The sequence below is a fragment of the Apus apus genome, chromosome 3, assembly GCF_020740795.1.
Source record: "Apus apus isolate bApuApu2 chromosome 3, bApuApu2.pri.cur, whole genome shotgun sequence".
Classification (NCBI taxonomy): Eukaryota; Metazoa; Chordata; class Aves; order Apodiformes; family Apodidae; genus Apus; species Apus apus.
Window position 1 is genome coordinate 11,358,517 of NC_067284.1, and position 24,036 is coordinate 11,382,552.

At 41.1% G+C, this 24,036-nt stretch overlaps 1 protein-coding gene across 2 annotated transcripts in view; it reads right to left on the reverse strand.

Moving 5' to 3' along the window:
* ANKRD6 (ankyrin repeat domain 6) overlaps positions 1 to 24,036 on the reverse strand; it is a 96,432-nt gene that overhangs the window by 43,692 nt on the left and 28,704 nt on the right. For both annotated transcript variants that reach the window (XM_051613479.1, XM_051613477.1), the window contains exon 3: positions 4,263 to 4,418. The gene's annotated coding sequence lies outside the window, so the exon portion shown is untranslated. The remainder of the gene's footprint in view (positions 1 to 4,262; positions 4,419 to 24,036) is intronic.

Sequence of the window (24,036 nt, forward strand, 5' to 3'; positions counted from 1 at the left end):
TGAAGGAGTTAAAGATTCCTCTTCGGACCACAGGCTCAATTCTGCACCACATTAGGTCAGATACTGAAGCTGCTGTTTCACGGCTGTACATGAACCTACGCAACCCCCACAGGAGGTCTCCACTCCAATTCTAGTGCATGGATGTTCAAATATGACCAAAAAAAACCAACAAACAAAAAAACCCCATATATTAAAGGATCCATTTATCAGCAGTCTCAGCAGATAGACTGGACTTCCATGTAATTTCTTACACATGGAGACTTATAATGGTACAGAAATTAGGGCAATAAAGAGAGATGTCAATACTACCAGTGTTGAACCCCAGACAACTACTACACTTGGTTCTTTTCCCCATAAAATTAGCCATTTTATCAAAACAATGCCTATTTTTTTTTTTCTAATATATTAATTAACATAATGAAGCATGGAAGTTTACTGCCCATGGACAAGGATCCCTGCCACTCTCCCTTCTTTCATTTTCTTCACTGCTTTATATTCTAGACGAAACACAAGACTTTTTTGCCCGTTCCCTCTAGATCACTTTTTCCAGCCCTCTGCTTGTTCATTCCCTGCTGTATTTCTTTTGAGGCTTGGTACTCAACACCACACAGAGTATTTGCATCCCTAAAGGCAACTTGGTTGCAAGGGGAGAAATACTGAAGTGCAACTGGGTGCCTAGAAACCAGAGGCATCCTGAGATACCAGGGATAAGTACAAAAACATGGGACTGTAACAGCATCTTATTGTCTGGAAAGGTGAAGAATAGTCTGGAAAAAGGGGAAAACATTCTAAGAATGTAAGGATCAGTAACTGCCACTGGCTGTTCTAACTGCAAAAACAGGAAAACAGTCTGGAAAATAAAAACTGGTCTGAGAGAACAGAAATCATCATCACCTATTGGCTCTCCCGGATGAAAAAAAGAAAGTAACAGCACCTATTGGAGGCTTAAAGGGGTGGTGTCCTACACCCTCTTACATCTCTGTGCTATAGAAAGGACTCAATCTTTAAACAAAATGGACCTTTTCCCTCAGATAACTTCCCTTGCTACTTGTCGTCTTCCTTTTCCCAAACAGGCTGAGCTCCCTACATGAACTTTCTATAAGACCTAGGGATGAGCTCTTGGCCCCTCACTGGGGATGTCTGGCTGACTCCCAACTCTGTGACCAGGTTCATCTTTGAAGTGAGTCTCTGCCTGTTACTTTATTGGTGTCATCCAGGCACACTTCTGAGGCCAGTTCAGTTTGTTCTCCTACTTCTGGGATGATCTGGGCAATAAAAATAACTTTAAAAAATAATAATTAAATAATGCATTTTGGAAAGGGTTATATGCATCACAGCAATTTTTTTTTCCCCCCTGCTTTACTGTATGGTGGTACTAACCCTAAGATCTGTTGATGCTGATGGCATGCCTGATCTTGTTTCCAGGTTGGCTTGCAAGGGTGACAGGAGCCAGCTGTACAGGGATTATCTCAATGGAAAGTCCCTGCCAAGACCAGAAGTTGCTCTGGTATAACACACACAGGCCTTGGATCAGAGGTCTTCATCATGGAAGCTGAGGACAGAGAGCAAAGTGCTGCAAAGGAGCAACACCTATTGAGCTCTCACACTACCCCTTTCTCCTCCCAAAATGAACTTGTAGAACAAATAGCTTTTACTTTTTTTTTTTTCCTGTTGAGACAACCTCAAAGGATGCTTTGTTATGAGTTACAAATATGCATCTTCCATAGGTAAAATGTGCTAACTGGCTTCCAAAGCTCCTTTTAATTTGCACCTTCCCAAATCACAAGCTTCCCATCCATCTCTGCAGCTCACAAGGCACCAGGATGTAACCAGGAGGTCTGCTCCCCACACCACAGCGACCCCCTGAGATGCAAGATGTGAAGTCTGGGGCTGCTTAGTGTCATGTATCACCCTCTCCCAAGTTACCATCTGAAGCAAGCTCTCTAACTTACCAAGGGAAATCTTCCTCTGCCAGGGAAGGAGACTGAGTTATTTTGTGTATTTTCAGACATCAATAAATGTATTTCTGTTGTAGAAGAACAGAGAATTTTCTCTCTGTGTAGATGTCACCCTGCCTATCACTATGTACAGTGTCCCCCATATTAATGTTCACATTAACAGGCAGTAAAATGAGCACCGAGTATCTTCACAGTTTGGCCCCTTCATATACAACATCCATCAAGGACAATACACTTCCATAATATTACATAATTTTCCTCCCAGGACAGCCACTGATGACTGAAGCCAAATCTCAGATTCACGACAGCATAAGAAAGAAAGAAAGAAAAAAACCAAACCAAACCAAAAACCCACGAAAAAATACCACAACAAATGACTGAGAGGAAGAATTTGGCACCACCTCTGCTCTGTCCTGCTCTGACCAGAGATGGCCGAGTGCAAATTTTCAGGACTCTCCAAAACTCAAGGGCTCTCTGGACAGCACTGTGGCACCAGATGCAAAGAAAGGGGGAAGAAAGCCACCTGGGCAACGCAGACATCCACCATCGACTTATTTAACTCAGCTAGGCTCTTTTTACGGTCAACAAAGGACAGGATCTGTGTCACCCTGAAGTACATTTCAACTGTCAGATGAATCACATTCTAAAATTACTCACCTCATTAAACATCATCTCTGATACTACACTATAAACATCCAAAGTTAGATTTAATGAATCCTATCCACAGTATCTGTGAGAAACACTCAGCTTTCTGCAATTTGCTAGAGGACTTTTATCTGACTGATTTCACCATGACATCTCCTGTCAATGGTAAATCGCTGTGATTTATGTAGAATTAAAACAGATTGGAAAATAAATGCAAAAAGCTAGCACAGAAAGTATCAGCAAATCTCAGTGATGACTTGTCTTCTGCACAAAGTTTAGAAATCATGCCACATCCTCGGGTTTTATTTTCTAAGCCCTAAGCTGCTTCTGACAATGACACCACAAGCCCAGCTCTCCTCCAGCATCAAGACTGCTTTATTTCTCAGAAACAATAAACAGCTTAGCACATGGAAAGACCCTCCTTGTGCAGAGGATGGGGCTTTCTACGGGTACAGTCTCCAAATTTATTTTGAAAAACCCTATCATCATTATCAGCCTTATAACTACTGCAGCATGCTGTATACAACCAGATCAGGAACATATATACCTTATATCACAGCAAACATATACCTTACTCAAAATCCTCTAGGAGTCCCCTAATAATAATATTAACAGCCTATAATCTATACAAGAATCACAAATACACCTTAGACAAGTATCTCAGCTGGTCAAGCACTCCTCAAAGGCAAACTCCCCGAGCTGCTGGGAAGGAAACTGATCACTCTCATGCGTTTTCTCCCAGCTGGGGCTGGGCAGTGCACAGGTGATGTGTCTCAAGTGATGGGCTCCACAAGCAGAATTCTTTCAGCTATGAAAAGGCAGGAGTGGTACCCAGGTTCAAACACCAGGGCCAGGCCTGGGACACCAGAGTCCCCTCCCTCCAATCACTGCATCCACCTCCTCATGCTCTGGGGGATCACTGAGTATGCAGTCCTGTGAGTCTACAAGTTCATCTCTTAAAGGCTAGAACTACAACCTACAAAATACCTAAGAATGTGCTTTGCAAAGGGTTTCTGAACACAGTAACTCACTATTCAAAATTCAAAGACAACTCAAATCACTGAGAAAACAGCATTCTGAAGACATTTATTGTCTCTCTCTGCCTTTGGAAACTGTGGTTGTCCACCTGTGTCCTGGAGAAGGCAGGTCAGGACACTGTCCTCTTAACTCCTGCGTAGCTCCCCTGCTTGAGCAGGTGAATACAGCCCACAAAACAGGATATCTACTTTCTTCATACAGCTGCCCAGATATTTTCCTGTGCAGCTTTCACATCAGTCCCAAGAGCTGGCCCCTCCCGGCTGAGGTTTTTCCCTGCCAAAGCAGCTCTTCTGCCTAGAAGCCAGCCTCTTGCTTAGGAAAATCCCATTTCTGTAGGACACTTGACACTCTTCTTCACTAGCCTTGAGCCACCAGTCCTTAGAAATGCAGTTCAACAGGGGTGTAAACAGGTAGCCAAGGAGGTGAGGAACTATGTACTGCAAAGGACACAGAGGTGTGACATAAATACCATAACCTGGCACCACAGGTAAAACCTGGAGTTCCTCTCACTCTGTGTTTACCCAGGAACTTCAACGCATTTCCAAATAAATTTCTGCAGGGCATTGTTTTAATGCATTTTAGAAAAAAAAAAATAAAAAATAATATTTGCTTTTTACTCACTTTTAAGGATCTACCCTTCAGTTTTTTCTGATGAACATTTCACAGCTGTGTCTTGCAGGGCAGCCTCTGGCTGGGGACAATGGGGATGCCAGCTTCAGTCTTCTCCTGTGCTGACTGACACAGCGGGTGCCTGTACCACAGTGCAGCACACTGCTCCTGTGTGAGGAGAAACACATCATAAGCAGAGCATCAAAGCAGACTGAGTGGTACAGAAATTCAACACTGGTGCTTTCTGCAGCATTCAGCTGCCTGAATACACCTTGGCAAATCCAGTCATTTCCTCCTGAGGTTTTCACAGCCTCTTCCCACTATAAACAAAAGTTCAAACTATGGCTCTCCAGTTTGGTTCCCAGCAACTGATCTCTGAAAACGCAAAGCAGTGTGAGCTGCACAATTAGACATGAAGGGAAATGCATCAGAGACCTTCAGGTCTTCCTAGAAACCACGCAACAAATCAATAAAATTAGGAAAAGGACTTGTTCTGCTTCTTTCTCTAGTACTTTCCCCATCACATCTCAATGCCAGCCCAGCCCAGGTATCCTGTTTCAGCCATGGCACCTAGGTGGACAAGAGCAAGTAGACTTTTCTCTGGCGATGGAAACTTATTAAGCATATTTGCTGAGGTTTCCATTATCAGCCTGTGATCTCTCTCTTGTTCTCTTCACACAAATACTCCTACTAGCTTCCCTTCTTTGCTGCTTTTCCAGGTGTATTTGTTGCCATAACTGTCAATACATCCTTTCTAAAGCCAGCATATCCCTTCTAAGCTCCAGACAGACTACCATGTTCACAATATTCATGAGTAGAAGACTTAAAGGCCTGCACTGCCAAAACAAGCAGGTCTCTACTATTCCTGGGTCACAAATTCAATCCCTGAGACACGCAGGGGCAGAGAGCCAGGGGCTCATGGTGGTTTCCTCTCCAAAGGAGAAATGGCAGCTCTGTACATCTGCAGAGAAGCAAGCTGCAGAAGTTTCCCCAGGGCAGAGAGGCAGAGTGAGCAGCTGCCACTTTAATAAAGAGGAAATGGGTTTTTACTCTCCTAGTCAAATCCCTACAGTAGAGGAAAAAGATCCACCAGAGACTGGGCTGCTGTTAAAACAGAACAAGCCATAAAAGCAAATTATATGCTCAATTATCACCCCTAAAAAGCAATGACTACACTGGGGAGAAAGGTGACTCCTTCCTCTTTCTGAAGTCACTGGCACACTACAGAAAATGTTAAACAACAACAAACATCAGAGATTCCCTGCCCCACCTCTTAAATCCAGCAAAGATAAGAAACATTTCATATGAAAACTGCTAGCAAATGAGGGGAGTATTCTAGCTAAGCATTACTGCACACTTGCCTGCTTCTTGCCTGCTTCACTGGGTATCTGCTTCAGTCCAGTGAGGAGATAAGACTTCAGGACTAGCCACATTTCACCATTCTCATGTACAGGTGAGAGAAAGGCTAAAAAAGAGCATACAATCCCAATACTGAGCATGTGCTTCAGTAAATTCACATACATCTTATAGAAAGACCACCTGTGTAGGGTGATCGCTTTTTTTTTTTCCTTCTTTGTTTTTTGAAAGAGTGACTCCTTTTCAAATGAACCTTTTTGTTAAACAAAACTGGAGCACTGGTCATGTCCTCCACTTATGGTTAGAGAGGAGACCAAATAGTTTGCCTGGGAGGGCCAGGCTAGAAATGGACCCTCTGGTATCAGAGCAATGTCACTGCTTGTTCGACGGTGTTCACAAATGATGGAAGTCGCTTGGGCTGCTTGAACTTTGAGAGCTGCAGACAGAAAACTGGTAAGAATAAATAATCCCTCTTGATCTCTGAAGCAGAAATCATTGCCAAAGTGCCAGTTTGGTGACTTCAATTAGAAAATGTTGTTGGAAGACCTCATTGTCCCTCTTTCTTATTAATTAACATCTCTGTATAATTCAGCTGCTTTTCCTATCCTTTTTCCTAATGCATTCAGATCAGCTGATGCATTTATGTACAAAAAACTGGCAATACAGAAAGACTTCGAAAAACCAACCACAAGTTATGCCTGTGACTTGACCTTTTGGTAGTTCATTGTCAATTACAATGCCGTTATCTTGCATATACACCTTTCTGTTGAACTTTAATTACAAATACCAATTGAAAAGTAAAGAACAAAACAAATGCACTACATCTAAACTACAGGTAAACTATTAGTAGCCATGTTCGAGATGACGTGCAAAAAGATGTAACCTGAAGTCAGAATTACAGAAAAGGCCATCTGAGAGAAATCTCCAGCACTCATCTAATCCCTTTTTCCAGCTTTTACTGTAGCTGTGCTTACCACAGTTTCTGATTTTTTTTCTGGTCTGGAGGCATCAAAGGCAAAACTTTAAATTCCTAATAGGAATGTTCGTTGTTAAGTTCCTGTTTATACAATGCTTCAATATTTAAATGCTGTTTCAGTTCCCTTACCACACACTGTAAGTATCTGTGGGTTAACTGGCATTGGACTAAATGATGGAAAATAAAATATAGGCTGTTTTCACAAATCACGTAAAGAAGAATTATTTGTTATTAATTTATTCCAGCTGCTTTATAGTACAGCACATGTCTCTAGGGCTCCATATTTTTGTGTAACAGGAGCTGACGATGGTACTTACCAAGTTTGAACTATAAATCAAACCTCTCAGGCTCCTGAATTACAAGCTCAGGTATCCGAGTTTTGGTAAACAGCTTTGAAAACAGTAATTTCTACTGTGGGAGAGCCTGTTTATCCACCTTGCTGATCCGCTGCTGCTCTCAAAACTTGTAATTCATTAATGAATAGAGAAAACAACCTTCTGACAGATAATTCAGCCTATTGCCAAATACTGACAGCCCGAGGTATTTCAACTTCTTTTTCCCTTTGGTCGTCACAGGCAAAGCCTGCTGCCAGATCCCTGTGCGTACCTGAGCAGTTTGGGAAGGACAGCAGCAACTGGCAGCGGTGGAGCAACAGGGCAAGGACTTACTTACAAAAGCTGAATTATTCAAATCCAGGGGGTTGGACGGCCATTGCTCACACTGAAAGAGCTGGCTGATCACTCCTCTATCACCACAGAAAATCACGATGAAGTGGAAGAAGGCCCTGACAAGTGGAAAAGGCTAACATTGCACCCATCTTCAGATGGGATAGATAGGAAGGAAGTGCCAGGAAATACAAGCCAGTTACACTACCTCAGTCCCTGGGAAGATCATGGAGCCTATCTTCATGGAACATATGTCCCAGCATATGCAGGAAGAGAAGGTAAATCACAAACAGCCAGCCTATTCATGCTTGACTAATCAAAGAGCTACAGTGTAATACCAATTACCTCAATGATAGCACCGAATGCACCTTTGGCATATCTGTGAATAACATTAAATTGGTGGAATACATGACGTGCCACTTTCTAAGTGGCACTGATCCATCAAGCTTGACAAATTTCAGGACTAAGCCAAAGGAAATATCCAAGAGGTATGAAGTTCTACACCAGGGCAGACTAGCCCATGGACCATGGTAGGCTTGGAGCTGACCTGATGAGCAATGGTCCTGCTATTGAACCCAGGCATTGCAGTGATCCCTGTGCTTAATATTGACAAACAGCTTGCTTTCAGTGTGATCAAACTCCACACTGCTCTACAGGAGGAGAGAACATGACAAGCAGATCAAGGAAAACTATTTATCCATCACTTCTGAGGCCACACCTGGGACACTATGTCCCATTTTGCACCCCCTGAGCTCAAGAAAGGGGTCCAAGAGAGGGCTACCAACAAGGTTATGGAAATCTGAGCAAACTAGTCCTGTTATGGTTGTTAAAGTAAATGAGATGGTTAAAGGACAGAAAACAAATTTGGTCCTACTTCACATTGCAAGAACGGCACTGGGAGAAAACTTGTTTTCCTTTAACAGACTTTTCCTTTCAAAATCCACTTATTTGAATTCTTTACTTCAGAAATGTATTTTATAATTGCTTGCCAGTTTCCATCCTTGAAGGCTGTCAGAAAACCAAACCCCCTGAGAATTAATGAGATTCAGCCTCTCTCTTCCACACTTACGAATTTCAATTGGGAGCTCATGAGTTGAAATGCTTTTTTATTCACACCTTATCTTCCACTGTGATAAGAGTCCTGGATAATGATGGTAAGACTGATTTTCTTACTGTAAGGTACTTCCTTTACATTTGAATAGTTTGATTTTTATACATGAGGCAATTCTCAGCATGAATTTTATAAAACATCTGAAGAGTCAGAGATAGTACGTCCTGTTTTTCTCTCAGAATACAAACTGAGGTATTAAGAAGAAAATAAAAAGATTTTTAAAAAATAATTAAAAGCATTCAAAAAAAAAACTTAACAGGAAATGATCCTACTTGCTGTTTTTATGTCTGTCTGCGATGCTCTTCTCTCTGTTCTGCTTTTCATGCCTGTCTCAAAGCCCATCTCCTGTCAGTCATCTGCACTCAATCTGCTTGCTAATACAATACTTCTCCTTCCTTTGTGTCAGAGCCCCCGAACTCCTCAGTGTCTTCTCCATTGCAGAGATTCAGATCAACACTTTTTATGGAGCCTCAGTTCAATTTAGGGGATCAAACAAGGCATTCTCCTCTTTTATCATTTCACTTACACATTGCAAAGTACATCTGAAATGTACAGCTGCACCTACCAAGTGGTTGCTGGAAACCACTGGTGTAAATGCATTGATTTTGGATGCATTAGGGAAAACACGGTGGGAAGCTGTGTGCTGCCAGAGGGCAAAACACCAATTCTCTACCCACTGCCTGTGGAAGGCAGCTTGAAAAACAATTAAAAAATGCTCAGAAATGGCAGGAAAAAAAAAGTAAGGATATACTTTAAAGAAACAATGTAAAATACTTTAACTTAGTCCCAGAGCCTTAGCTGTGTGTGGAAAAAAAACTGTTTCTGGTACCATCAGAGTAATGTCTATTATTTTTCATAAGTACTATCAAAACATGTATTTTCCTGCAAAAATCAGTCTGAATCAGCCTGCTATTCAATCCTGGAAAACTGCAACTGGTCTGAAATGAAAAGATCCCAAGTATTAACAGATAAAGCCTTGTCTTCAGGTGCCTTCACTGTCGTATACCCAGAATCTTCCTCTGAAGTATTTCACCTTTCAGCTCATTTCCCACCGCCCCATTGCTTTTCCCCTTGTTTTCTATTTTGACATCAACTCCAAATCAACAGCAACCAAGCAGAACATAGGGTGTATCTGAGAAGAGATAGAGATGGCTCCCTGGTGAAGTAAGGTGATGGACTAAAAAGCTCATTTACGTCAGGGAAATAGAAAATTACATGAGTCTCACAGGATGCGTGACTGCAGCCTGTAGAGCAGGTTTACTGACCACCAAAGACAAATGCACATCCTCAGGTTTTATACACAAATCGTTAATCAGTAACAGCAAACTGCATCTGGAAGGCAAAAAAAGTAACAACTGGAAAAAAAAAAAAAAAAATCAAGGTTTAATTACCCCTACCTCCCCCAGCCCAGCACTCATCTGTTGAGGTTGATGTTATTACTGTGAGAGCCCAACATTTACTGCAACCACCACTGAGCCAAAAACAACTATAGACACACAGAAGAGATTATGATCCCTGCCCTAAACTTGACAGAAAAAAAAACAAGAGGCAGCAACTAGACAGACAAGCACACAGTGTAGAGGGGATTCAGAAGCAATGCTGTGATGGGTTTCAGAGCCCAAGCAAACAAACAGCATCTTGGTTATCTTTGTTTTGTTTTTTGTTTCAGCCACTGCAGTAAAGCAAGAGGGAGGCACTGAGTGAGGCTTCCCAGGCAGCATCACAGATGTTTTCAGCTAGTTCTTCCTGTGCACAAGCATTTCTGTCAAAAGGTGCCAAGGAGGGAACAGAAAGTGGTGACTTCCTGAATCAGCCAGGGATGCAAGTTGAGCTCTTAACTCTGAGGCTTCCCCAAAATGGCAACTACCCTATGTTCATTATGGTGGAGAAAAGGGAAATTGTCATAGGGAGGAAAGTGCTTTCGTCAAACTCCTAAGATTAAGGAAACAGCCTCTGCTGGGGTATTCCAGACCAGCAGCAGGGTAAAATCCTAACATTACCAACATCACTGAAGCACATTACAGTAACAATGCACAAATTATGAGACATAAATTCTGGACACAGTTTTAACAGTACAGAAGTACACAAAAGAGATGGATGCAGAAGAATTTGGCAAGTTTTAGGTACAGCATGGTCACAATCCCCTAGAGGAACCCTGAATTAAAGTTTTTCTTATTAGGACTCTGAGTGGCAAGAAGGATGATGGTGTTGGCCAAATGATCAAAAATGTGAAATTGCTGGTGACAGTTTGGAAAAGGGGGAAAAAAATCAGAGGTTATGGGACAGAAAAATGTCAGCTGACATCTTTGTGTCCACAAGACTATCCCAGAAAGAAAGACAGGTATTTCTGGAAGTCGAATGCACAGCAACAAAGACGAGTCTTCAGCATAAAGGCAGAAGTTGTGCTGATGTTTGATGTTTATCTCAAGGTAATCTCATCCACAAGGAGCAGATAACAATCAACCAAGGGCACAACTACAGAGAACAATTACCAGAAAACTGGATGAGGGAAGAATCCTTCAAGCAAATCGCTGAGGTGGCAGAAGAACCTGAAGAGAAAAGGATCAGAAAACAAAAGCATGGGCAGGATTTCAAGAACATCAGGGAGTGCAGACAGCTGACAGCTCAAGTGATGCTGAGAAGGGAGAGCACGTTGTAAACTTTGATGAGGAAGAAGTCAGTAAAGATGCTGCTCAGAATGAAATGTGCAAAGCTGGACTGAAAAAGACACGGGAGCATTAAAGAGAGGCACTCCAACAGCTACTGACAGCATGTTGAGCAACGAGATGGACAAGAGAGTTGCAGAGGGTACCTAGAAGTGTGAACGTAACTCGTGATGGCCTGGCCTTTTTTTAAAGCTGGAAGGGATTCAAATGAGCTTATGTTGCTAGCAAAACCAGAGGAACAAGGTGAGGGTAAATACTAAAAGATATGATGAAAAAGCAGTAAAATGACTGAAATGGTACATGACTAGCAGGACAAGTAGAAAGGTCAGCAAAAGAGGGCAGGCAAAGAACTCCTGCCTCTTCTGTAGAACAGAAGGCTTGTAAGAAGGGAGCAAAAGCAATGAAAAAACTTATTTTGCCAGTGTTCTCTACAAAGCTATTGCTGAGTTCCCCACACAGAGACAGAAGTGGAGAGACAAAATATGGAACTCCTTAGGGATGAGCCAAAGCTGGCAAAAACCTCACTACCAGAACCACAGGAAAGCAGCCTGGTGTTGAGTTCTGGAACCACACAAAGCCAGCCCAGGGGCACCTCACAGGGATATCTGGGCAGTTTCTTGTATTATTCCAACAATGAGAGAGAGTACACATGAGAAGAATATACATACCCTTAAACATCCTTAATTGATTGCTGGAATGAGACTTGGTATGCAATAAAGAAGCAAGCATACCTCCCAAGTATCAAGTGCATAAATTACCTTATTTTGGTGTGTGCATGTCCTTGCTGACAAGTTTTAAGTTGCTGCCAGTTCAGGCCTTCTGGGAAACCTGAACGTTTCACTCGATAAAGCTAAATAACAATGAGAACTAAATGATGCAGGATTTGGTAGACTGCCCTATTAGATGTACTGTTAAGCCCCTTTCCATTTTTCCCTTGTTCACTGTTTTTCTAAAAATTAGTAAGAGATACACCAGAAAAGAGTATCTGTAAACAGAAAAGTTTTTAAATCGGTGATTACAAAGAAATTTCCAGATTTCATAGAATAAGTTTAGTTCAGGGAAAAATATCTACAGAGTCTACCATTTTTCTTTCTTGGAAAAAAACCTCCTTTACAGAGTGACCAAATTGCTGCTCTGCTTCCTCAAAGTTGGGCTTATACTTACACTGCTTTTTCTTCCTGGAAAGTTAGACAAGGCAATAGTGGCCAGACAAGACAAAAGATACAGTTGCATGTTTCCTGAAAACGCAACATAAAATTGTTTCAGCCTCATGATTGTTGGGTTTGCCTTCTGAAAACAATCCAGGCCATACATAAGCAAATATTTATAATAAATTACTACATCCTTATAAACGGTGAGATTTGCTTAGTGCACATGATCCAGGAAAAACATGGGTATTTCCCAAAATGAACAGCAGTCCATTTAGGAGGAGGTATTTCTAATTTTAGTTAGGATGGAAAAAAATATTTAGACCCTCCTGCCTTTTGTATCATTTGTGTAAGCTTTTGTTAAATAAGTTTAATACCCTTTTTTTCTTCCCCCCTTCATTTTTTGATGCACACGCTAATCCATTAAAAAACAACACTGCAACTGTGACATATAAGGGAGCAAATACTAATTGCTGGAGAGGAACAACAAAACTAATTTACTACAGTAAGACACAAATTTGAATTTCAGAAAGCGTGACTCTAAAATACTAATAATCTGTTCATCTTTGAACAGTTCCTCTAAGTGTCAAACTTCTCACTTGAGATTAAATATCACATGCAACCAATGTACACAGAGCTCATTTGTGAACTGTATGCACAGAAAGAAAAAAAACAACCACCAAGCTAAGCTGTACAAATATTTTTTCTGCCAAAAATACTACCTGTTATGCATCTTAAGTATATTTTAGCAGCATAAATATTAGTTATTATATTGTGTAAAAGCAGGGTTGTTCCTCTATAGAACCATTAATTAAATACATTCATATTCTCACATTCAGTTAATAAAGTGCAAAGCATCTACTTCACTACCCTTGAATTTTAAGTATGTCAAGCTCCTCCATTCACCTGGTGTAGCTGGCAAAGTATTGCAAGTGATGTAGGAAAATACAATAAATTATACAGCAAAGAGCTAGATAACACTGATACTGATGCTGTAATTCTTACTTAGTTACCTTCTAAATCTAGGGGACACACGTTTGGCTTATGTTAAACAACTGATTTGTCAACACAATAGTATCTTAGAAAATCAGCTGTTCACAGAAAGGTGATCTGCTTTTCCTCAGTACTGAGACTAAGGTGGAGGATCTACTTTGCACAATCATCATCATAGATCAAAACCCATGTTGGTAAAGCCCACCTAAACCCCTCTTGAAACACGATTGTTTTACTGGCTTGTAGTCAGAAATTTTTAGTCTGTCATGCTACAGAAACAGAAAATTAGTCACACTCCCAAAAGGAAGGCCAAACATTCTTACCGAGAAGTGAGTTGTGATTAAAGCATACAGTGGCCACAAAAAAAAAAACAGGCAGAAAATATACAGCACATGCAGCAGCAATTTTTTTAAACTGAATGTTGGATTGATTGTACAAACCTGTCCTATAGAAGGGAGGCAAAAGAGAGCTGGCACTGTACTTTGTAATATATTCAAGGAACTGCACTCAGTAAGGGAAGTGCCGTTCATAGACAGTGCTTATATTATTAAATAAATCTCTCCAAGCTCTGGATGAAAACAGAAACAGATGCTCTGTTTTCTTGGAGATATTTTTGCAAGTTCAACCCAACACACTGGGGACACGTTCATCTCTGGGTGCACAGCCTACAGAGCTGCACTGTTACACCTCTCCAAGAGTTTTGGTGAAGAAAAGATTATTAGCCTGTGCAAAACTGAGTAGAAAAAATGGTAGCCCTAGCTGGGCTGGGTGTCACACTGTATCAGATGGTTAGTGTCTGAAGAGCATTCAATAATACACACTATCAGAACGCGATACACTGAATGTCTTTCAAGATGACTCGACTTAACTATTTGTGTAAAAAAGCTGGACTGGGTGATAGCGCAGGAGGCCTGAGCAATAGTGTTAAATAGAGCACAGGAAAAATCCCCTCACTCCAGGGCTCTATGGAGAGCCAGAGCCTGCCCAAAGATCCACTGTCCGGGCTCATACCTGTTTTCAATGCAGCAACACCCATAGGGGGGAGATGGTAATTTGGTCTCTTTGTTCGTTCAGTTCTTAATCTCTCTGTTGAGACTGACAACGGGGGAGACCATTAGTGTCAGCTCTGCTGGGACTTTCTGTTATTAAGGCCACTTAAGCTTTTCCAAGTAAATTGCATGTGTCAGACTAACATCACACAGTGATGGGCAAAAAAGCCATTACACAACTGCTCTCCCTTTCTATTGATCTACCCAGGAGCAAGGGGGAAGGGAAAAGACACAACCCTGGAGACTCTGGCCAATTCTTTGCAGTTCCCTGTTCCTCCCACTCATTATATTCTTATTTCACACTATTTACAGGCAACACATTAGTCATTCCCTCAAATTCTTTCACTTAACTGGAGGTTAATGACTGGGCATGCACATCCCTCTCACAGCCTTGCAGTAGTCACCATGCTGGATATATTTCACCAAACTTAAACCTCATAAAAGATTTGGTTTAGACTAGTTTAATTTCATTCCACGGTCAATGGAGAAAGATAAATGGCTTTAAGGCAGTCACAGGATGAATGTCCAGGTTTCTTTCTGGCCCCTTCCTCTGACCAAAAAGAGAGCCCATCTCTAATTTTCATACACCTCTACTTAGATGGTATGAACCCACCAACATAACAACAAACTGGCTACCCCTTAAGTAAAGTACTTTGCTACATCAAGGCTTCCATCTTCTTAAAGAGCTAGAAATTATTTGTAGACTGTTTTATGAACTGTAATTATAGCCCTGAGCTCCCATCTGTGGGCTACAGGATTCCCAGCACCTTTTAAACACTGTTCATCTGTCATTAAGCACCCTTAAGCAGCAAAGGCATTTCTTGTGCCACTTAATCTTATACATGCAAAAACCTTAAGTAGAAAATAAGTGTAATTCTTGACCCTATTAAGTCATTTGCTGTTAACTTTGATGGGGTTTGGATTTCACTTCAGCTCCTGATACCCAGACAGCTGTAAGGCTTGTTATTGATCATATTTGCAAATGGATTTAAATCTTTAGGATATTTTTTTGGATCTCTGAATACAGGGTCTTTCTTGGATCTCAGTATATTTAATGTGTGGATCTTCTCCAGCTATAACACAGCACACAGAAGAATTCTTTCGGCTGGTTGTAATGTGTGCTGTTCAAAATCCATGCATGTTCTTTGAAGTGAACAGGATTGCCAGCTTGGGATACAACTCCAAACCAGGAATTTTAAAAAGAACAGTTCTTCTCATTTCAAATATGCATTCAACTGAATTATGGCATTTCTCCATCGTGTCTTCCTTCCCTCTCTTTTGCTAGTTTCTTTACTGCTCTTCAGAAGGAAATCAAATGAGAAAAGGGAGAAATACTGGAGGGGAATTTGAGCACATAAAAGTCAGTCAATTCAAAGCTGGGGCTGCCAAAGGAACATTAATTCAGTGAAATGCAGGGTCACTGTAAAGTACACACATTAAAAACAGACACTGTAACAGTCCATGATGCACAGACACCAGAGATTTGTTATGGCTCTTGCAGGGAAAGGTACCTTTACATTTATGAACTTGCTGGCTTTGTTTATTCATCTCTGTTTAAATTCTTCATGATGAACATAACTAGCTGTGTCACTGTTTCATTAAGTACCCTGACATTTTAGCTAGATGTTTCAAAGAGATTTATGCCCCTCCACCCAAAAGGGGCAAAAAGAGAGGAGAAGATGAACAAAGGGCTGTGGAGCAGTAGGACCGTGGGAATGAGGTGCTCTCCACATGAAAACAGAAGAGCTCTTCAGATAACAATAGAAGGGCTAGCCCACAAAATGTCACTTATTCAGCTTCCTTTAAAATATGGGGAGTTTTAGGAGCACCATGTATAAGAATTAACTCAATCAAATGAACAAGCTGTCCAATTTCCCTCCTAAACTATGTCCCACAACTGAAGAATCTGATGTCCACACTGCCCCATGTCTTCCTCACCACCATACTGGAACTCAAAAGATCACCTGGTGAGACAAAAAAGGAGCAGGTGAAGCTTATCCACAGGCATTCCAGCACCATCCTCTTCTCTGACTGCAGAGCATGCTTATGGAGACAGAGACAGAAAGTAAGCCAGGTTAAGCGCTCCATTTGTGAGATTTTGAACACCCCTCTGGAGGAAATACCTCTTTCCATTGACTAGAAGAGAGTCAAAGGTAGACAGGTTGGCTTAAGAGTTAAGTGTCCAAATTTGAATAGCCTCATCTTTCAGTAACACCCAAAAGACTTCACAAAATTACCTGCTTAACCTTCTCACATTCATTCTAAATGTTTAAAATATATTAGCAAATAGAGTAACTATTTTTCCTCACCTAGTATAAAATAAAAAGCCTACTCTTCATACGTGTATGTGAGGGCACTAGATTAGTCCCATTTCTGCTTTGGATACTGAGACCCAAATACGGGATTCAGCCTCAGTAGTGGTTCCTGCTGTGCTGTCACTACTGATTCATCTCCAGTTTTCCCGTAAGAGAACCAGCTCAGAGCAGAAGCACAGATGTGTCTGGACAGGCAGGCAGGTCTGCCTGCAAGAACACTCACTGTGCTTGTGAGTGCAGAGATGCTCAGTGCGCTGCCTGCTTCCCATCTGTGGCAGGAACAAAAAGGGAAAAAGGTTCAAAACCAGATAACACAACTGAATAGCTACAATTGGGATATTTGCAAAACAAAAGAAAAAACATCCCAAAGATTTTCTGCTTTATTTGTTCTCTTGAGAGTAAGCACATTATTTTGAGGTTAGCCCATCTGATCTTGCTGAAAAGAATAGATGTGATGATGAAAATAATTATTAAAAATATTTGCTTTAAAAAACCCTAACAGTTATCAGCTCAAATAAAAACACCAGATGAAGGAAAGGGGAAAAAAAATGAAGTCAGGAGTTGAGAAATAATTTATAGGTCTTTTTGTGGGTTTTTATATACACCAATGTTGTTACAAGGTTGTATTAATCATGTATGCTCTGAACATACATTTCTATAACACAGCCAACAGCCATTATTTTTGTTAAGTCATTTGTGCAGAGGAAAGAAACTCAATAAACCTATACCACCATGTGACAGGAAGGTCTTCAACCACAAAATCTGTCAAAGCTTTTAGGCTTAAAAATGTTTAAGGAAGCTTAGTGGAAATATTGACTGATTCCTGTACTCGGCTCATCTGCAATTTCCCTTTTGCAAGTAGACAAGGATCAAACCTCTATTGACTTAGATGGTGTAATAGATAATGATGTATGTTTTGCAGAATGGAACAGAAAGAGAGACATGAAGTAGCGCTGCAGTTCTTTGTAAGACTTTTCAGTTTGCTGATAACAATCAAAATAAGCACAGTTATTTTAGATGCATATAAAAATGCAGTACAAAAAATCCTACATGGATTAAAGAAGCCAAATCCTGAGAAGTACTCTAGTTCTCTCCCATCTACTCAGGTCTTAAGGCTTCCTGATTACTGCGGAGTCATGTAGCAGTTAATGAAGAAATTTGATTATTTATTATGTAACAAAAAACAATGCATACAATATCAAACAATAACTACAATTTATTTGACAAAAGATAACTGCAGGGAACTTCTGAGAGTGATTCCATAAACCAAAACCAGTGTTTTAGTGACAGGCAAAAAGGGCATTAAGAGGATTTATATGTCCATATATTTTTCACAAATAAAGCAAAAAGCTTTGATTGGTCATCTTGTTTGTACTAAAAGCAAGAAGGAAAATACTGACTTAAAGTATTACACAAGATTATCCTCTATCTGCTCTACCATCTCAGTAAGACAGAAGAGGTGGAGCAGCCAGCAGGCTCTTGGGTACCCAGGCTGTCTACAGCTCTGGTCCATGGCAAAGGAACTGGATGTGACCAAGGTGAAGCAACACACTTGTAAACCCTGCCCATCCACAGAGCAAATCATTCTGAACATTCAATCACTACCAGCCACATGGCCAGACCAGAGTTTTGGCAGTTAGCTGCAGGAATAAAACCCCCAACAGCTACAACAGAAAAAAACCCCTAAATTTCACACAGCTTTATTTATTCCTTCTGAAGACAACCCAACAAGCCCTGGGCTTTTATACCCAAAAAGAGAATTCCTTAGAGTTTTCCGAGCAGCAGACTCAACTGGCATAGAAGTGAGGCACGGGAAGTACTGACTTAATGTAAAGAACTAATTTTCTATGCGATTTAAGAAGGCTGAAAGCTCAGCATCTCTGGTGATGATAAAGGCACAATATATAAAATATATCAATTGTATAGGAAAATTTGGCAACTGTATTTTTTAACCAAGAAGATACTGTATTTTCATAAATGTCTGTTTGCTATAAAGAAAATTATTAGAAACCAATTAATTGTTTGGTATATTTTTAATACAACATGACTCCTACTTCTCAATACTGTGAAGAACTGTTTTTAGAGGGAAATGATATTTCAATTACAATTATGAAAAACAGTGTTTTAAAATAGTTGTATTCATTATTCCAAGGCCACCTTAAAGATGGTTACAACAGAAACAAACACATACAGCTTTTTCCTTTTTGATAGTTCACTGCCTATGTGTTCTGGAGTTTGGTGAGTTTGGGAGGGTTGTTTTTTTTGTTTTAAACTGTAAAAAGCCCACTGCATGTCAAAGCATACTTTGAAGAAACAGTACCAGCTACATTTTGCTACAAAATCTTAGAAAAAGAAGACTAGATAATGAGGTTTGGAAGCCTTTCAAATAATACATATCATTTTGACACACTCAACAAATAAAGTTCTTATTAAATGGAGCACACATATACTTCTGATATGAAACAGTTAAAAGAAGAACATTCATTAAGTGGATATTTCCAAAGCAGAAAATATTTCTCAAATAAAGCTGAACATTGCATAGCAAATACCTGTACCATCACCACAGTTAGACACCTGCAGCTTCAAAACAAAAATCCAACCAAAACAGAATAAAGCAAAGATCACAGAGCAGGTATCATGCCCTCTACTAATCGCCTACTATGGAGCAAAACCATCTTCTTACCAGAAAAAAACAGAGGTAAAAAGATATATCTGTGTGTGTATATACTTACCTAGGTATCTATGCATACTATAGCTCTCATTAGACACTTGCATCAAAATACACAAGACACCTTAGCTGCTACCTGCCAAAGTTTATGAGCGAAGCACAGAAGGGACCATTTGTTTCAATTATCAGAAGGAAAATTATTTCCAGCAGCTGACAAGATTTTACTTCCTTGCATTGCATCAGAGCAGAGTTCAGGGCTCCCCTGACCCTGGGGGTCCTGAGAACACTGGGTCCTGTCCCTGAAAGGTTTCTCCTTAATGTGTGGGATGTTTCATGTCTTACTACCTTCCACTTGGCTTCCAAACAGGTCCACAAAGCATTATTCCCCACCATGCATGCCAAGAGAGGAGATGGAGAGAAGAAATCCTCTGAGCAGGATTGAAAAAGATTATATTTAGTTTGATCCCATTCTCAGTAATTTGGGCAACAAATTGCTCCACTGGGAGTGGGGACGAAGGGCACATCTCCCAGCATGCCTGATCCTGCTGTAAGTAAGCCAACTAATCCCCTTCTGAACTACTTGAGTCCTCCAAAGCAATTATTTTAGAAGATGGGCAAAGCCATCAGCCAGTCTGTACTCATAACTGTAAGGCTCTGGGATAAAGTCTTAAAGACTTCTTTCACACCCTCACTGATAACCACCTAATACACAGAGTCACTTCTCAGGGGGTGCAGACCCCCAAAATCAGTGGGGTTGTACAAAGGTTTGGAAATCCCCAGTGGCAAGAGAGCAGTCCCTGACTGTGTAAGGCAGTTGCCACAGAGCCCAGACTTGGCACAGTGACAGAAGGAGAATTATGGAGAAACACCACAAAAATAAGGAGCATTAGAGGTTCCTGATAAACCTACAGCAATTCAGGACCTGCAGAAGCAAGAGAAGAGCTTGTCAAAATGTTCAGTAGGGCCAGGCTTTTTAAAAGGCAAATAAGAAATTTGGTTATAGCTGCTATTCACCAAGCCACGGCACCACCAACTCAGAGTGCAGGAGGATAAAAACAAAGTTCAGACCCCAACTTTTAACACGTTTTTGAACTTCAATCCTTTCCTGTAACATAAAGTCATAAGAAAAGGGAGAGAATAACTCAGCTGCCAAAAGCTTGCCTAATTAGCGGGAACTTGTTTGCTTCACATTTCTTGAATTCCTTTCTCTTCACAAGACAATTGACTAAGAAATACTCCTTTCCTCAAAAAAGCACCCAAGCAGAATAAATAGAACAACTAATATAAACTGGCAGCTGTAAATTAATCTATATAGTAGGAGTCCAGAAGGCTTTGTTCATCCCAACAGCTTTGTTGGCTACAAACCAAAGGAAACAAAAACAACCTCAAATATTCACTCATGTCCACAAGCTGTTCATTACACAGCAGTGCTAATACTTAATCTCACCAGATGCTGGGATGAAACAAGCATGACAGTCTCAGAGCACTGAAGTGTTGTCGTGACAAACAAGAACTGTTATCGTGCTGGCACAATTGTCTGACAAACAAGCAGAGGTGCACGCATGTGTGCACGAGCGAGCAAGTGAGCAAGTAAAGTTCTTCAGTTGCCACTTAAGCTGCCTCCAAGGCTCTCATACTTTGTAAACTGGTATCATTTGAGCCTGTGACACAGAGATTACAGATTAAGTTTATGTTCTGTCTCCAAATGGACCTCTGTGCTCCCAGTTCACTCTCATGCACTCTGAATGCAGAATTTCAGCTGATCAATTTGTTGCCCAAATTTTTGTCTTACTGATTTTTATGTTCCTGACAATTTAAATTAAGCGAAACGTAAGAAAAAAAAGGACTGAGTTTGCACAGTAAAGCACTCTAATTTATAACCTCTTTGGTAAGGAGAAAAACAAAACAGTTGTTCTGTAGTAGCTGGTACTGCTATGCTAGTAAGTACTTTTTTCTCAAGCCCATCTCAAACAAGTTATTACATCTTATTAATTCTGACAACTATGGAAAAATGTTTATCAAAACCTCTAACAAATAGTTTTATAACTATTTCTTTAACACTGAGCTGGGACTTAGAATGACAACAAGGCTGATTCTAAGTGTTTATTATATTCAGGTGATGATATTTGCCTCACAGATACATTATCCAACACAAAAATGTATTGTTATGTTCAACACAAAAATAACAATATGTTCATTTGGAGCATCCAGATCTAAGCTCCTTCTGGGTTGCTCAAAGGAAAAGGCAATTCCACTGGAAGAATTTTTTTTTTTTTTTAGCCTCTCTTTTGATTTATGGTGTCATATGATGGGAAAAAAAAACCCACGTCATTTTGTATATAGCTGCTCATATTACACACTGCAATATGCAAATATCCATGGTAAAACAATCAAAATAAATCACTGTCCTCTCCTTCACTTCCACTTAAATGTATTTCATCCAGGAAAGTAACCTCTAGCTGATTACTTGCAGCAGCAGTAAGAGTGTGTCATAGCTCATTTGCCAAAGCTGCAAGAATGAAGCTCATCCTGTGCTGAAGACAGACAGCATGATCAAAGTGAACAGGTGCTTGTGGAAACACCCTTTTCATGAGGTCTGAGTTTTGGTTTATTGATCCATAGCATTCCTGCCAAAGAAAGTTGCTAGTTTCTGGTATCCACAGAACTTAATGCATTGTAAAAAATATTAATAATGACATTGAGTTAGTAACCAGGTGTTTACACAGGAGTAGATGAGGTGCTGGGATGAGCAAAGTTTTACTCTGCTAAAACATTAAAAACAGAAGTAAAACCAACTGAAAGATAAAGGAAGACACTTATGGACACTGCCACCTTAGGATTATTTGGGGTGAATCCAGTACACTTTGGAGGCAGTAAACTGCCAAGGGAGTGAACAGACAAGCATCTTTCATTGAGAAAGCACTCACACAGCATCCATTCTGCAAGTATATTTGCCCGCATCCACATTCTTCACTTTAACAGAACCGATCTTGAACCAGAGTGGGTTGTGTTTTTTCTTATCCTTACTTGTGTCAGATATTTCATTCACAAGACCATCAAGGTTGAGTGCAAAGAAAATGGAGAACAGCAATGAGCAAAGTGCTTTGCTTCCACTCAGAAGAGACATCAAACAGCACTTGTCTCCCAGACACATTAAACAGGACTCTCAACAGGTACATCCCTGACATCTTTACAGATGCACAAATCATAGAATCATTAAGGTTGGAAGAGATCTCTAAGGTCATCAAGTTCAACCATCAACCCAACACCATCATGCCAACTAAACCATGTCCTGAAGTGCCACGTCTATATGTTTTTTGAGCACCTCCAGGGATGGTGAATCCACCAGTTCACTGGGCACCCTGTCCCAATGCTTGACCTCTCTTTCAGTAAATAAATATCTCCTAAGATCTAATTAAAACCTCCCTGGCACAACTTCAGGCTATTTTTTCTTGTCCTATTGCCAATTACTTGGGAGAAGAGCCCAACCCCCACCTCACTACAACCTCCTTTCAGGCAGTTGTAGATAGTGATAAGGTCTCCCCTCAGCCTCCTCTTCTTCAGACTAAACAACCCCAGTTCCCTCAGCCATCCCACGTAACACTTGTTCTCTAGACCCTTCACCAGCTTTGTTGCCCTTCTCTGGACACACTCCAGCACCTCAATGTCCTTCTTGAGGTGAACACAAGACTCCAGGTGTGGTCTCACCCATGCTGAGTACAGGGGCCCAATCACCTCCCTAGCCCTGCTAGCCACACTATTTCTGATACAAGCCAGGATGCTGTTTGTCTTCTTGGCTGCCTGGGCATACTGCTGGCTCATGTTCAGCCAGTTGCAAATCAACACACCCAGGTCCTTTTCCTGTGAGCAGATTTCCAGCCACCCTTCCCCAAGCCTCTAGTGTTGCCTGGGGTTGTTGTGACTGAAATGCAGGACGCAGCACTTGGCCTTTTTAAACCTCATACAATTGGCCTTGGTCCATTGATCCAGCCTGTCCAGGCTCCCTCCCAACTTAGTATCGTCTGCAGACTTACTGAGGGTGCACCCAATCCCCTCATCCAGATCACTGGTAAAGATATTAAACAAGACTGGCCCCAAAACTGAGCCCCGGGGAACACCACTGGTGACCAGCTGCCAACTGTATTTAAATCCATTCACCACAACTCTCTGGGCTTGGCCATCCAGCCAGTTATTTTACCCAGTGAAGAGTGCACCTGTCTAAGCCATGATCTGCCAGCTTCTCCAACAGAATGCCACGGAAGATGGTGTCAAAGGCTTTACTAAAGTCCAGGTAGACAACACCCACAGCCTTTACCTCATCCACTAGGCAGGTCACCCGCTCATAGAAGGAAATCAGGTTGGTGAAGCAGGACCTGCCTTTCATGAACTTGTGCTGGCTGGGCCTGATCCGCTGGTCATTCTGCACATGCTGTGTGAGTGCACTCAAGATGAACCACTCCATAATCTACCCAGTACCAAGGTCAGGCTGACAGTCCTGTAGTTCCTTGGATCCTCCTTCTGGCCCTTCCTGTAGATGGGCATCACATTAGCAAGTCTCTAGTCATCCAGGACCTTCCCTGATAACCGTGACTGTTGATAAATGATGGAGAGTGGCTTGGCAAGCTCCTCTGCCAGTTCCCTCAATACTCTTGGGTGGTTCCTATCCAACCCCAGGGACTTGTGAGTGGCCAGGTGGAGCAGCAGGTCATTAACTGCTTCCTCCTGGATTATGGGGGTTTAATCTGCTCTCTGTCCCTGCCTTCCAGCTCAGGGGGTATATGTAAGCCTGAAATATTTCTATTTGTTTCCTAAGAATACTTTGGTTTACATTTCTCAGGA